This window comes from Myotis davidii, unplaced genomic scaffold (genome assembly GCF_000327345.1).
Source record: "Myotis davidii unplaced genomic scaffold, ASM32734v1 scaffold269, whole genome shotgun sequence".
NCBI lineage: Eukaryota > Metazoa > Chordata > Mammalia > Chiroptera > Vespertilionidae > Myotis > Myotis davidii.
Window position 1 is genome coordinate 6,476,522 of NW_006383008.1, and position 13,465 is coordinate 6,489,986.

The window sequence follows — 13,465 nt, forward strand, 5'->3', positions numbered from 1 at the left end:
AAGGAAAAATATTGTAATCCATGTCCATCTCCAGTCTCATGAGGTCATTTTCCAAAGGTTTGGTAGTTTCCCACATTTCCTTCTCATCCTGCCAGTATCCAATTACTTGGTTATCTCTCTCTCTCTCTCTCTCTCTCACACACACACACATACACACACATACACACACATACACACACATACACACACACACACAAGTGCTGGCACATTTTGGCTTGCAGAGTTTTAGTACATCTTGGCTCAACAACAAAAACCAAAAAAAAAAAAAAGAGCATTTCCTGGCAAATTAAAGACAAGCAGAGCCTAGTAACACAGGTGATGGGCGAACATTTACAATGTCTGCCTCCCCACACTGCTTCTTTGATGCAATTCTTTTTTGCCCTAAAGGAATTTCATGGTAATGAAATCTGTACTCAAAAATAAAGCCTTCCTAACAAGAGATATCTTGGGACTGTTTATTCTCTGCTGTGTAGCTGTGTGTGGCATGACCCTGTTTCTGAGTGTGTGTGTGAGAGTATGTGTGTTAGGGGGGTGCGGGGGTGGGGGGAAGGATGTTGCTATCAGTGGATGATCCCAGTCTGCTTTGAAAGCTGATCCCAAGGGGTAAAATAAGATATGGATCTAATTTGGTGAGATATTAAAATCTTCTGACCTGTCCTGTCTAACAGAATTCTGGTGCTTGTTTTTCATTATAAAGATCTGGGGTAACAACTTTATTCAGCGCTTGCATTCCTCCCCACCCCAGCCCCAAGTCAAAGATGCTGATTTACAAACAGAGGTTTCTCGAGTACTATTTTTAGAACAATGCTGTACCAGATTTATAAGGAGGTTGGGGGGAGAAACTACAGTCACTTCTGAGCAAAGTAGCATTTCACTGCATAATAATGAAGTACTAATTGCTCTTTGTCATCACTTTTTATGCAAATTGCCCTAGAGCATTTTCCCAATATGCATTTTACATTTTAACAAAGAAAGTGGAGTCTTGACAAACAAGAATTGTGTACCCAAGCAAAAATAAAAATATCAGCTAAAAAATAAAACTGCTTAAGGTGCATTCTCTAAGGATATAAATTTTTCTACTATATCGTCCCCATTATTAGATCTATTTGACCAATAAGATTCCTTTAAATCTAAAATAAGGGTTTATGTGTCAGGAAAAAAAAAAAGTTTATGTACAAAACTTGCATATTTTACTCATTCTGCAATTTACAATGGAAGTTTGATGTGGAAATTATGTTTTCAGCAAAATTTAAATAGAATAGGTCAAAATCTAGATCATCAAAGAAATCAAATGTTGTCAAGCATTTATCACAGGCACAAATCTCACGATGTAAACGTTTCAGTTATTCTAACTGGTTGCCATTTTCATGGAGACAGACAAATCATTAACAAAAAAGAAACATGATTTGGATGTTATAAATCCTTGAAGTGTGTGTTCAAACTCCAGTCTGGAGACCATTACTGGTCACTATCATACTTGACATCAGGCAATAGGGGATAAAAAAAAAAGAGGAATGTGATTGGTAAGTTTTCTGGAACCTTCAGAGATGTGTGAAATTCAAACCTGGCCTCCAGGTCATTATAAAGATATATTTGTGAAGATAAGAGGATAGAATATATTTTATTTAACAAACTGTTAGCCTTCTCCATATCATTTAAATCTTTAAACATATGGCGTGTGGGCTTCCATTTGTACTCTTGCCTCAGGCCCCACAAATATTAGGGGCAGGTCTACCTCTTAGAACTGCTCCCCCACTTCCAACTCAGAAGCTTCAATCAGATCTATGCACTCTAAAAATGGAATGCAATTGACTTTAAAGGCTGCTGACTTGGAGGGCCATCACCTACCTATGCTATTCAGTAAATCCACAGTTTGCAAACTTAGAAAAATTACAAGGTGCTGTTTATGAATCAGTAGAGGATTTCTTCCCAAATGCACAGAAATGAACGGTTGCCTTGTTAAATGACCATTAAGAATGTTATTTCCAAAGTAGCATAATTCCCAAAATAATAATAATTACACTGTAAGCCTGTTTAATTCCAGACTTCTAAGCCATTTGCAGTCTAAAGCAATTAGTCCACAGTCCCTTCTTCTGAACTGGATCCATAAGATGTTATCCACTCAGTTTTACAAGCATCCAACCCCAGGCCCAGAAGAGCATTGCCTAAGGTGATTGAATGAGTCAGGGGCAGGTGGAGTGCGGAATCCTTACTCATGGTCTCATTCTCTCCCTTAGACAGCCTGATTATGCAACGAAATACTGGTAAACATGAGCTTGTGTACCCGGGAAATGCACTGTGAAGGCCATAATGAATTACTTATGCTGTGTAGTATATGTATAAATCATATTAAAGCATGCTGAATAGTACATTATCATGCTTCTATTTTGCATTACAAAAGTAACTAATGTAAGCTTACAAAGTGTACTTTTAATCCATTATTCATTTCCGAAAGTAGTCAGACCTCTATTCAAGTAACATAAAAGGCTACCGGCATAAGCAAACCTGCTTTTCATTTTATGGAGATGAAAGAGCAAAATTTTTAAATTAATTTTAAATAAGTCAAGTTGTATTTATCAAAACATATCAAATATATACATTTCTCATTCAGATGGAGGAATTATGATAAATCATAACTCTCCCTACCCCAAGAATCGCATTTCTCAAGAGTTGAATCAATATCATGACTTTTATTATGTGTGATTCCCTGAGATTGTTAGTTTTACCTCACCTTTAATGTTTACATTGGGTCAAAATTTATTTTTAGTTTCCTTTTTCATTTGGGTTCAACTGTACACATTCTGGTTTTGCATAGGAACTACCTCAAGTAGTTCACATTCTTCCATAGTGTCTCCCCAAAACATAAGCAAGGAGTTGAGGTGTGCCTATCGGCCCTGATTGCCCCATCTAAAGTACCCCTCAAAGGCCATGGTTCAAAATCCAGAAGCCATAAAATAAAAGACGATAGAAATGGATTTAAACAAAATAAGCACAAAATACAAATGACACACTAAAAAAATGTTTGCAATCTAAATCACAAAGGGCCAAGCCCCTTAATGTTTAATGAATCAGAAATTGAGAAAGTCCAACAGCCCAACAGAAACTGAACCAACGATGTGAATAGCAAATTCACAAAGAAATACAAATGGTCTTTAAACATACGAAAGGTGTGCAACCTCACTCATATAAGGAGTCATTCAAATGAAAGCAACATGATGATACCATTTCAAATTGGCAAAAAGAAAAGAAAAGAAAAGAAAAAATCCCTATGTTTGATACTGTCATTGTTGAAGGTCTGTGAGGAAATAGTCACTTACACACAGTGAGAATAAACCTCATGGATGACAATATGGCAATCCTTATCTGTTACCTGCTTCGGTCCAGTAATCCCGCCTCTGGGAATTTATCCTACAGATAGAAACATCTACATACTAATAAAAGGGTATAGACACAATGTTATTCCTTAAAGTATTATTTGTAATAGCAGAAATCTGGCAACAACCTAAGTGACCATAATAGATATAATGGTTAATTTTATGTGTCAGCTTGACTGGGACAAGGTTGCCCAGATATTCAGCCAAACATTATTCTAATAAATACAATAGGGATTTGGTTAAATAAATGGTCATGTATGTATTAGAACAGGACTCACCTATAGAAAAACAAGTGGGATGAGCCCTGTGAGACCTCCAGGACACAGTAAGTGAATAACAAGGGTATATATTTCTAATTGTTTGTGTTTGCATTAAGAAACATTGAAAAACAAAAGTAGTAAATAAAAGTACCCTCTTCGGGGTCAGAGTGAACCAGGACATATACTTGTAAATGAATACTATCAATCATTTTGGTTTTTGAACCATGAGACTATAGCACTTATTTTTTAAAAAACAAATTTTAATTTAAAAATAAATAATAGTTTCTTTATCATATCACTCTAATTTATTTATTTTATTGCACTTATTACTGACTGAAGTTTTCTTGTTTAGTTATTGGTTTCCTGTTTCCTCCCCTCCAGAATAGGGGACAGCAAATTTATGGCCTACCAGGAGCCCAGCGCACGATTCAAAATTGCAGTCCGGCCCTGTGTCCCTCTCCGGCCCTTGAAGCAGCTGTGGCCGCTGCTGATCACGCCCTCCCCCAGCACAGGCTCATGGAGGCCCTTGCCACCCAGCCCCCTATGCTGCGCACACAACCACCTGTCCGGTCAACCCGTTATGGCGTCCCGGTTAATTAGCATATTTCTCTATTTTTTATATATGCCAAATCTAACCCGCCTTTTATTTTGTGAATAAAGTTTTATTGGATCACAGCCATGTCCATTCATTTATGTATGTCTAAGGCTGCTTTTACGATATAGAGATAGAGTTAAGTATTGTGACAGAGAACACGTGGCCCACAAAGTCTCAAGTATTTACTATCCAGCCCTTTACAGGAAAGTTTGCTGACCTGGGGCTAGAATGCGAATTTCTTCCTACTTAAAAGTAAGAACACAAATCCTACTTGCTCTCCACGGTATCCCTCATCACCAAGAAGAGTGCCTATTGCATAGTAGATGCTATTGGATACGGCCCCTGGTTAGGCTCCCAGGGAAACACACCGAGATGGAGATTGTTGCACAGATTTCTTGGTGCTCCTGCGATGGGATGGCCGAGGGAGGAGGAAGGGAAAGGAGCAGGGTCGGGCAGGGGGAGAAGGCAAGCCTCAGCGCAGTCGCAGTGGAAGGCCTGACCTCATGTGACCTGGTGGGGCGTCCTGCGGAGGGGTGACTCTTCAGAGCTCCCCAATGAGGCTTTGGAGCCTCACTAGGATCTGTCATTGATGGGACTACCCCGGGGAAGAGTTGTGTCCTTAAGGGAAGCCGCTTTCTTCAGCCACAGCTACACCTGATGCAGTGCCACCAGCGAGGGCTGTCTGCCTGCAGCACTCCCCAAAGCTGTGGTAATAAATCTGTACTCGCTTGGAGAGAGGGGAGGGGTGCACAACATAGCATCCATCGTGAGTACTAACTGAACGAATGAACAACTGTGTGAGTGTGCTTGTATGCACCTGCTCGGTGATATTTCCATCGTTTGGAAGTGCCGTTTAGTACATTTTATTCTGATGAACTTTCTTTGGGCTTTTCAGTGCTCATCTTTAGTTTGTGTGCTCTCAGACGTTGAGGCAATCATTAGAATTTAAGTAGTTCGTTAGAGATGCAGGTAACATCAGCAGAGGAATGGAGAAGTCGGGCCGGAAAGGGAAGGCAGCCAATCCACTGGCTGCAGCGATGCAGGAGTATAGATGAGAGCTGCTTGAAGTGGGGTTTAGGGGGGAGTTCCCACCCAGGCACCATATGTCACCGAGTGCACAAACTACAGTCGTTACCAATTCTACCTCATTCTGAGCAGAATTAATAGAATTTTTTTCTCTCCCTCAAAATCATTATACCAATTCTACCTCATTTTGAGCAGAAGTAATGGAATTTTTTTCCACTCACTCAAAATCATTACCTTTAACTGAAAGTTAAGAGCCAACACCTGGATGGAAAAGTTATATGGGTACCTAAATGCTACAAGCGCAGCTTAGTACAAACACTCCTTCCTAACCACCAGCTCAGATGTTCTCAAAAGGAAGGTGCAGGTTTGCCTTTCCTAACAACGTCCTGCTCCAGGAGAAGCTGACCAGCAGTTAGATTCATTTCCTTTCCTCTCCATGACCTCCATGCACCACCATCAACGCCAGAGAGGCTGACAGAGAAATCAAATAGTCACCTAGCATCGTCACCTCCACTTGGGAGACTGCAACCTCATCACCGGGCTTTTCAATCAGAAGGTAGTGATTTTCACATTTTTCTAGGAAGGGTGAAATACTTTCCAAGCCAAACTTAGGTTTTTATCCTTTGAATCTGGAGATTCTATATTTCTCACTTTGAAACAACAGTTCCTATGGGAACAAAGTATCAGTTTCTCTTAGCAACCACTGCAGCTTTTATAACATAGATAAACTTGGTTTCCACATGAAATACTTTCACTAAGAGCTTATTGTTACTGTAAAACCAAGCTTACCATAATAAAACTTAAAAAAAATTCTAAGCAGGATACAACATTACATCTATAGTGTGATGCTTATGTACAAAATAACATTTGTACAGAACACAAAGACTTCAAAGAAATGACTAAAACATTAACTCTTTATTCTTTGTGTCTGTATGTTCCAAATTTTTGTTTTGTGCACCAAAAATACTATAGTGAAAAAAAGATAACTCTAAGCAAAATGTAATTGGATTTTAAATTAGAGATGGAGAATGGAAGGATCCTAAACCCTAAATGGGGAGTCAGAGCATTCTTTTCTTGCTCTGGCTTCATGACTGTCACTGGATGGCAGGGTGCAAATCACTTAACCATGGCCTGCAGGCTCTTCCCGTGAAAAGTGATCTCTAAGTTTCTTTTGAACTCTAAAATTCAATGATTCCACAGTTTTACTTTCCCACACAATTATATGTGGGGGGTTGACCCAATATTGGAACAGTTTACAGATTTTGGAGAGCATGAAATCACCAGGGGAATAAGAGATAACAAAGTGCTGGCAAGGATGTGGCGAAAGGGAACCCTCTTGCCCTGTTGGTAGGATTGTAAATTGGTGCGGCCGCTACGGAAACCAGTATGGAGCTTCCTCCAAAAGTTAAAAATAGAACTACCATATGATCTAGCAATTCCACTTCTGAGTATTTATCCAAAGGAAATAAAGTCGCTATCTGAAAGAGATATCTGCACCCCCATGTTCACTGTAGTATTACTTAGAACAGCCAAGACATGAAAACAGTGTCCATCAACAGATGAACGGATAAAGAAAATGTGATTATATATATATTTAACGGAATATTATTCAGCCACAAAAATAAGGAAATCCTGCCATTCACAACCACATGGATGGACCTTTAACATAAGGGCATTCTGTTACGTAAAATAAGCCACATAGAGACAGATAACACTGTATGATATCACTTATATGTGGAATCTGAGAAAACCTAACTCATAGAAACAAAGGACAGGTCGGTAGTTGCCAGAGGCAGTGGGTGAGGGTTTAAATAGTGAATTGGTCACTTATGAGATTTATGATGTTGGACATAGTGAACCTCTCTGAGCCCTGGTTATTCATCATAAAAGAGAGGTAATAAAACCTACTTTGTGGAATTGTTGTGAAGATTAAGTGTACAATACATAAGATGTACCGGTTCAGTGTCTGCCTCAGATAACAGTCATTATTGTTATTGTTTCTGCCCCAATATGGGAAAACTTTGAAAAAATAAAATTGTGCGTCCATTTGGAATTATTTAAATGTATTTAAAGACAAAATTAATTTGGTTAAAAAAAAAACCCAACATTTTATTTTTCCATGGTAGCACTAAAACTGTTTTTAGGGCCACGGTGATTCCTTTGTGCTGAGAGAGTGTGATTGGGCATTTTCCCTTCAAGTATTTAAGAATGACGTGGGGCATATAGTCACCTTAGTAGGCACTACATGTTGACACTTAAGCTCTTAGCTGTTAATATAAATCCTGATGTACATGGCCTTCCATTTCCTTTACAACAGCTGCCTGAGTAGGAGTGATCGCCCTTGTCCTGGTGCCCTCGGGAGGATAGACAAGGTGAACATGTTGCTGTCATCGTGGGAGATTGTTTTTGAGCAAACACTAGCTTTAATTTTTCTACCCAAATCAAAATATGAAGTGTTTCTTAGCTCTAGATCTCAATTCCACATATATACACTTAGTTAAATACTAAGGATTCAGGTTTTGTGAAGTTTTATTCCCATATAAATTACTTCTATCATAATCACATGCTATTCAGTTAACAAAAGTCTATGTTATTGTATGCAGAAATCTATACACATGAAAACCCTTTAAAATAACGTTGGAGTCCCAGCTGGGTGGCTCTGTTGGTTGGAGCATCATCCCAGACACCAAAAGGTTCCATCCCCAGTCGGGGTGCATACGGGAGGCAACCTATCAATGTTTCTCTCTCACATCAATGTTTCTCTCTCTCTCTTCCTCTCTCTCTAAAATCAATAAAAACATATCCTCAGGTGAGGAATAATAATAATTACTATTATGATAATAAAAAACAACATTTAAGCCCCCTCATGTGAGGAGTTCGGGGTTGAGTGACACTGTCCTTCGTTTGCCCTGCTGAGTGAGAGTTGAGACTTGGTGAACTGGAACAAAACTGACAAGGGGCAAGCTTGCCATTTCAAGTCTCCCAGATTAAATTGATGTCTTGTTTTTAATTTCATTTCCTTTTTTATTTTTAAAAAAAGAACTTGTTATTCACATTTTGAAATTATGCTAAAATGTAAGTTAACTGTCCCAGTGCTGTCTCTCTGCCTGGCTGCTCACTGGATAAAGCACACATGTATTATCAAAAACAGCCCCTCCTGGGCAGCCCAGCACAACCCGCAGTGTTGGCTGACCGGGGCTCTAAAGGAATGAAGGAACCTTTATTGAGAATCGCCTACCCAGCATTCTACAAAACAACCAACCGGCTTTTCACACTCAAGGCCATTGCATGCACAGGAAAACAACGGCAGTGTAGCCTCTGTTTTAAGAGGAAAGTATTGGGGAAATGGAATTAGTCTGACGTGAGTGAAGATTCCATGCGAACTGCTCTGGTGCTAACCTTGACTCTGTTATTGAGGCTTTGTCATTCTCAGCAAGCCTTGGTGACTCAATTTCACCATCTATGACACAGGAATCATACACGCCGGCTTTATCTTCTGCAATTGCTGTACCCTTGAAAACTTGTGTGAACTGAATTGTGGAAAATAAAATTATAAGCTCTGAATATGGTAGAAAAAATTAATTACTTAAGAAACCTGAAGATAAATCCTCTGTCAAGTAATCCTTTTGTGCCCTATTTTTAAAATAAATTCAATTTTTAGTATTATATTCTTTAAAACTAGAACCCATTTAAAAAGAGAAAGTATGGTGACTTCCAGGGGTATTCTGTAATGAGTCATGCCCAAGGATCCCTTCCTTTTCCCCTTAGGGTTTCTGAATATCCACCGGCTTCCAATCTTTAGTTCCTGTTTCAGTGCTGGGGTGGCCACAGAGGGGTATGTAATTGCAAAGTGATTCTCTGGGCAATTAAAAGAATCCTCTGTGTTCTTGGGAGGATTAAGGGAATGGGAAATAGAAGTGAGAACTGGAGAGATGGGAGATAAGGAGCAGAGCTAGGACTAGGGCTGGTGAAGGGGTTTGGAGCAGAACTGGTAGAGAGCTTGACATGTCTGAGAAACTAAAAGATGAGTGTGGTGGAAAGATGGGCACTGAAGGCAAGAATGACACAAAGTTGGAGAGGCAAGAGCCCAATTATGCAGACCTTACAGACCGTGACCTGATGCTTACATTCTATTCTTACCTCAAAATAAACCCAGAGGCACGGAGGCATGGAACAGACTGACATATCTGAGGGGGGTGGGGGGATGGGAAAAGATAAACTAAAGAACTTATATGCATATATGCATAGCCCATGTATATAGACAATAGTGCGATGAAGGCCTGGGGCAGTGGGGGGCGGGGTAGGAGCTGGGCAGAGTCAGGCAGAGGAGGGGGATGGGATACATACACAATCTCATGATCTCTATTATTTCGGCTATAAGTGTATTCATGATTCTCTCTCCAGTTCTACGCCCTCTCCTGAATTCCAGACCTGCATTTCCAACCACCTGCTGTACCCCTAATGCACATCTCCTTCCTTTTCTTTCTCAAATCCAAAACTTGGGAACACGAGCTGTTTTTAAAATGTGCTTCCTTCTCTGTTGCTCCCCAACATCAAACCGTTTCTGCGACACTGCCTCTAATACAGCCGCCCGTCCTCTCCCCTTTTCTTTCCCTCTTTATCCCGGTCCCTCCCCTCCTGCCTACACTGGGGTCTTGTACCTTGCCCCCCCCCCCCAACACACACACACACATCTGTCTGCTCTCTCAGTCTATCCTGCACACAGCTTCCAGGCTGCTCTCCCAAAAGTGAAAAATCCCATTTTTTCATCCCTATGCTCAACAATTATCAATGGTTCCCTATTAATGAAGGAAATTGAGCACAAACGTCTATGTCTTGCATTCAAGACCCTCTGCCCCATAAAAATGGGGATATTTGAAGACTATTGTCCACGAAGGAGGCATGCCATATGAACATCTGGAGAGAAGAGGCAGAAGGGGGTGGGTATGAGCAGGAGGAGTCAGGCTCCTCTTCAAGAAGGCCTTCCATGAAACTTAGTTCATATCGAAGTCACACCCATCCCAGCTCAAAAGAAGGGCCTCGGGTAAACTGTCGTGGGTGCTAAAGAACAGCAATTGCTTTGAATTATGCTTTTGAAGAAACCAATACTACATTGAAGCCGTTTTAGTGCATTCTGGTATACATCTGGGCCCGATTCTCTCCGCCGCCTCATTGGGTGAGCATGGCTTGCCTCTGGATCAATACTGACTCTTCCAGACTGTGACAGCCACTGTCCTGGAATACTAAACGTGGCACGAGTGGCCCAGTGGCATCAATGCCCCTTCCAAACGTGCCCAGTTTTCTCCTGGAAGCAATCTCAGCAACAAGAGGCTAGAACTGAGTCATTTCTGATAAGCAATTAGCACATATCAAATCAAGGCATGTCAGTCAAGGTTTTATGCTGTTCAGAGAGATACAGCAGGGGTTACCCATTAAGAAGCATCTGTGAAAAACTTCTGCTATTATTATGGAAGCAGTGGGCACTATTCAAATGGAGGCAACTCAGCCATTTAAATAAATGTGTTTTGAGTCATAAAATGTCACTGTTGTACAGACCTGATTTTCCTATTAACGTGACGGAGATAATGTTAATGATGTTTAGTTACCGTTTTAGGAGCAGCTGAAGTCTTACTATGAACGGCAGCAGAAAAGGACACAGCGCTCTTATTCTGCAGCTGTGAAGCATTGTTCATCTGTGTGAAGTCAGTGGCACTGAAACCTACATGACAATCATCTAAGCCACAGAAAACATAGACTTCGATGGCATCACAAGGTGTCCCCTGGACACTCGTCTGCCCTCCCTTACTTTTCATGCCCTGCGAAGACAAAAAGTAAGTTTAATGGGGATGTAGGGGAGGTCTCAAGTCAATATTTCAGGAAACAGCTCAATTTTGAAGTAAGTTGGGCTGGAAGAAGCCACAAGGGCTTGGTATTGGGAGAGAAGAATGGTTTTAGCTTCAGTCTGAGGTTCTACCTTAAAGCCACAGGCTCTCTTTCACAATCTCCCTTCTCTCCCCCTCTGGAGGGCTATACATAATACAACTGAAATAACCATATCGTTTGTCATGGTAAGCACCCATCCTTAAATCACCTACACAGAGCAGACTAGAAGGAGAAGGCGTTTTCCTAGGGGAGAGGTGCCCACAAATAAGTGAGCAGAGGTCCTGGAGTAAGTCTATCAGAGGCCAGGGCAGGTCAGCACCACTGTGGGGCAAGCTTGGGCCAGAGCAACTACCAAACCTCAATGAGGGCGAGAGTGGCAAACAGAATAGGGGGGCAGCTGTGATGGTTAATTTCATGTGTCAACTTGATTGGGCTAAGGGATGTCCAGGTAGCTGGTAAAACGTTATTTCTGGGTGTGTCGTTGTGAGTGTTTCCGGAAGAGGTCGGCATTTGAATCAATAGACTACGGAAAATCTCTCTTCACTAATGTGGGTGGGCACCAGCGGGTCCATCGAGGGCCTGTGTAAAACAAAAGGGCAGAAGAAAGATGAATTTGCTCTCTCTCCTTAGGCTGGGACACCTATCTCTCCCTGTCCCTGACTCTGTAGCTCCTGGTTCTTGGACTGTCAGTCACAAACTGAATCACACCACCAGCTTTCCTCATCCTCAGCTTGCAGAGAGCGGACTGTGGGACTTTTCGGCTTCCATAACCACACAAACCAACTCCTATAATAGGTCTCCTTTTGTATCAATCAAAGCTCTAGGTCCTGTCAGTTCTGTTTCTCTGAAAAACCCTGGCTAATACAGAAGCTAAGTGAGTAACTCCCCACATACCCAATGACAGGGCCAGAGTTGAGGTTTTGCCACTTGGTAAGTGGTGACTATAAATAATAATGGATCGAGGGACAACTTATCTAAGGAGATTTACCCCGGTGCTCGGGCTGATGGGGGTAGGGGGCCATCAGGAGTCCCTGAGAAAGCTGGTCCGTAGTGAGGAGGATGGAGCAGAGGCACTCAGAGCAAAGTAGAGACCACACCGCCCTTGAGAGACTGATTCTAAGACTATTGACAGCGGTGAAATCCCTGCTTCAAAGTGAGTCCCTATGTTTCTTACAATAACCCCACACACATACCTTTTCCTCTCCTGGGACCCCTCCTTCCCCATCCTGGGGCCTGTCCTGATAAGTGGTTCACACTCTGCTAAGCTGGCATGTGCCAGGCTGCTCACCTCGGGTCCGAATCAAGTTTCAGGCGGGTTCTAGAGCTGAGAAAAGTGTGTGCTGTGCCAGCACAGCCCAGGGTTTGGTGAGCCTAAGTCGGGGGCGGCGAAGGATGTAGAAAAGATAGACAAAGAGAATAAGCTGGGTCTAGGGTGGATCTTCCTGTGCCTGGCTGAGGCTACAGAGAGAGACCCAGACAGCAACCTGAGCCTTTATTTTATAGCCAGAGGTAAACAAGGTAGTGGTCACCATAGTTACAATGTTCCTGTGAGTTTCACTTGTTTTGGCAGCACTTGCTGCATCTCCCACAGCCCATTAGGTGCCCAGATAAGATCTAGGGAGGCCATAAGGTCAAGCCTAATTAATTATGCTAAGAGGGCTGTGCCCTCTAAGCTGGGACTTGTTTGTGGCTTTGCCAACAGGTCAGTCCAAGGCTTAACCCTATAGCCACGCCCTACAAAAGTGTATTAATCAAGCACCACAGATGCTCAAGATGCTTGCTGGATGCCGTTACACTGCCTCTTTGACTCCTGTGACTACGTAAGTGGAGTTATAAGAGCAGCTTCATCAATGAGGAATCTGAGTTCATACAGTTAAACAGTGTGTATGGGGAGTTGAGAGCAGAGATTAGAACACAGGTCTTTAGGGTGCCACAGCTTGTGTTAGCTGTACCAGGCCACCCCGAGCTTTGTGTGTGCATGTTTCTAGGTTGATGGCCCAGTACTTACACCTACTTGCTGTGGGTTGTGAGTTGTACTCCCAAGGTAGTGCTCCTGGGAGTGGGAGAGAGGAGGAGGAAAAAAGGGGGATATGCAGCGGGGAATAACCGCTCAGAAGTGGAAGAAAGGAAGGAGAAGCAAAGCAGCAAAAGAAGACCAGCAGATAAGGTGTCAGCTGAGTGGGTGACAGAAGCCCTTCAAAGTGAACCAGTCTCACCTTGTCCCTAAAGCTCCCCACCCACAAGGCCACTCTGGTTCCTGCTCTCCACTCCCACCAAAATAAAAGGCACAACCAAAATCAGAATAAAGCGAGGCGCCACATCTGAGA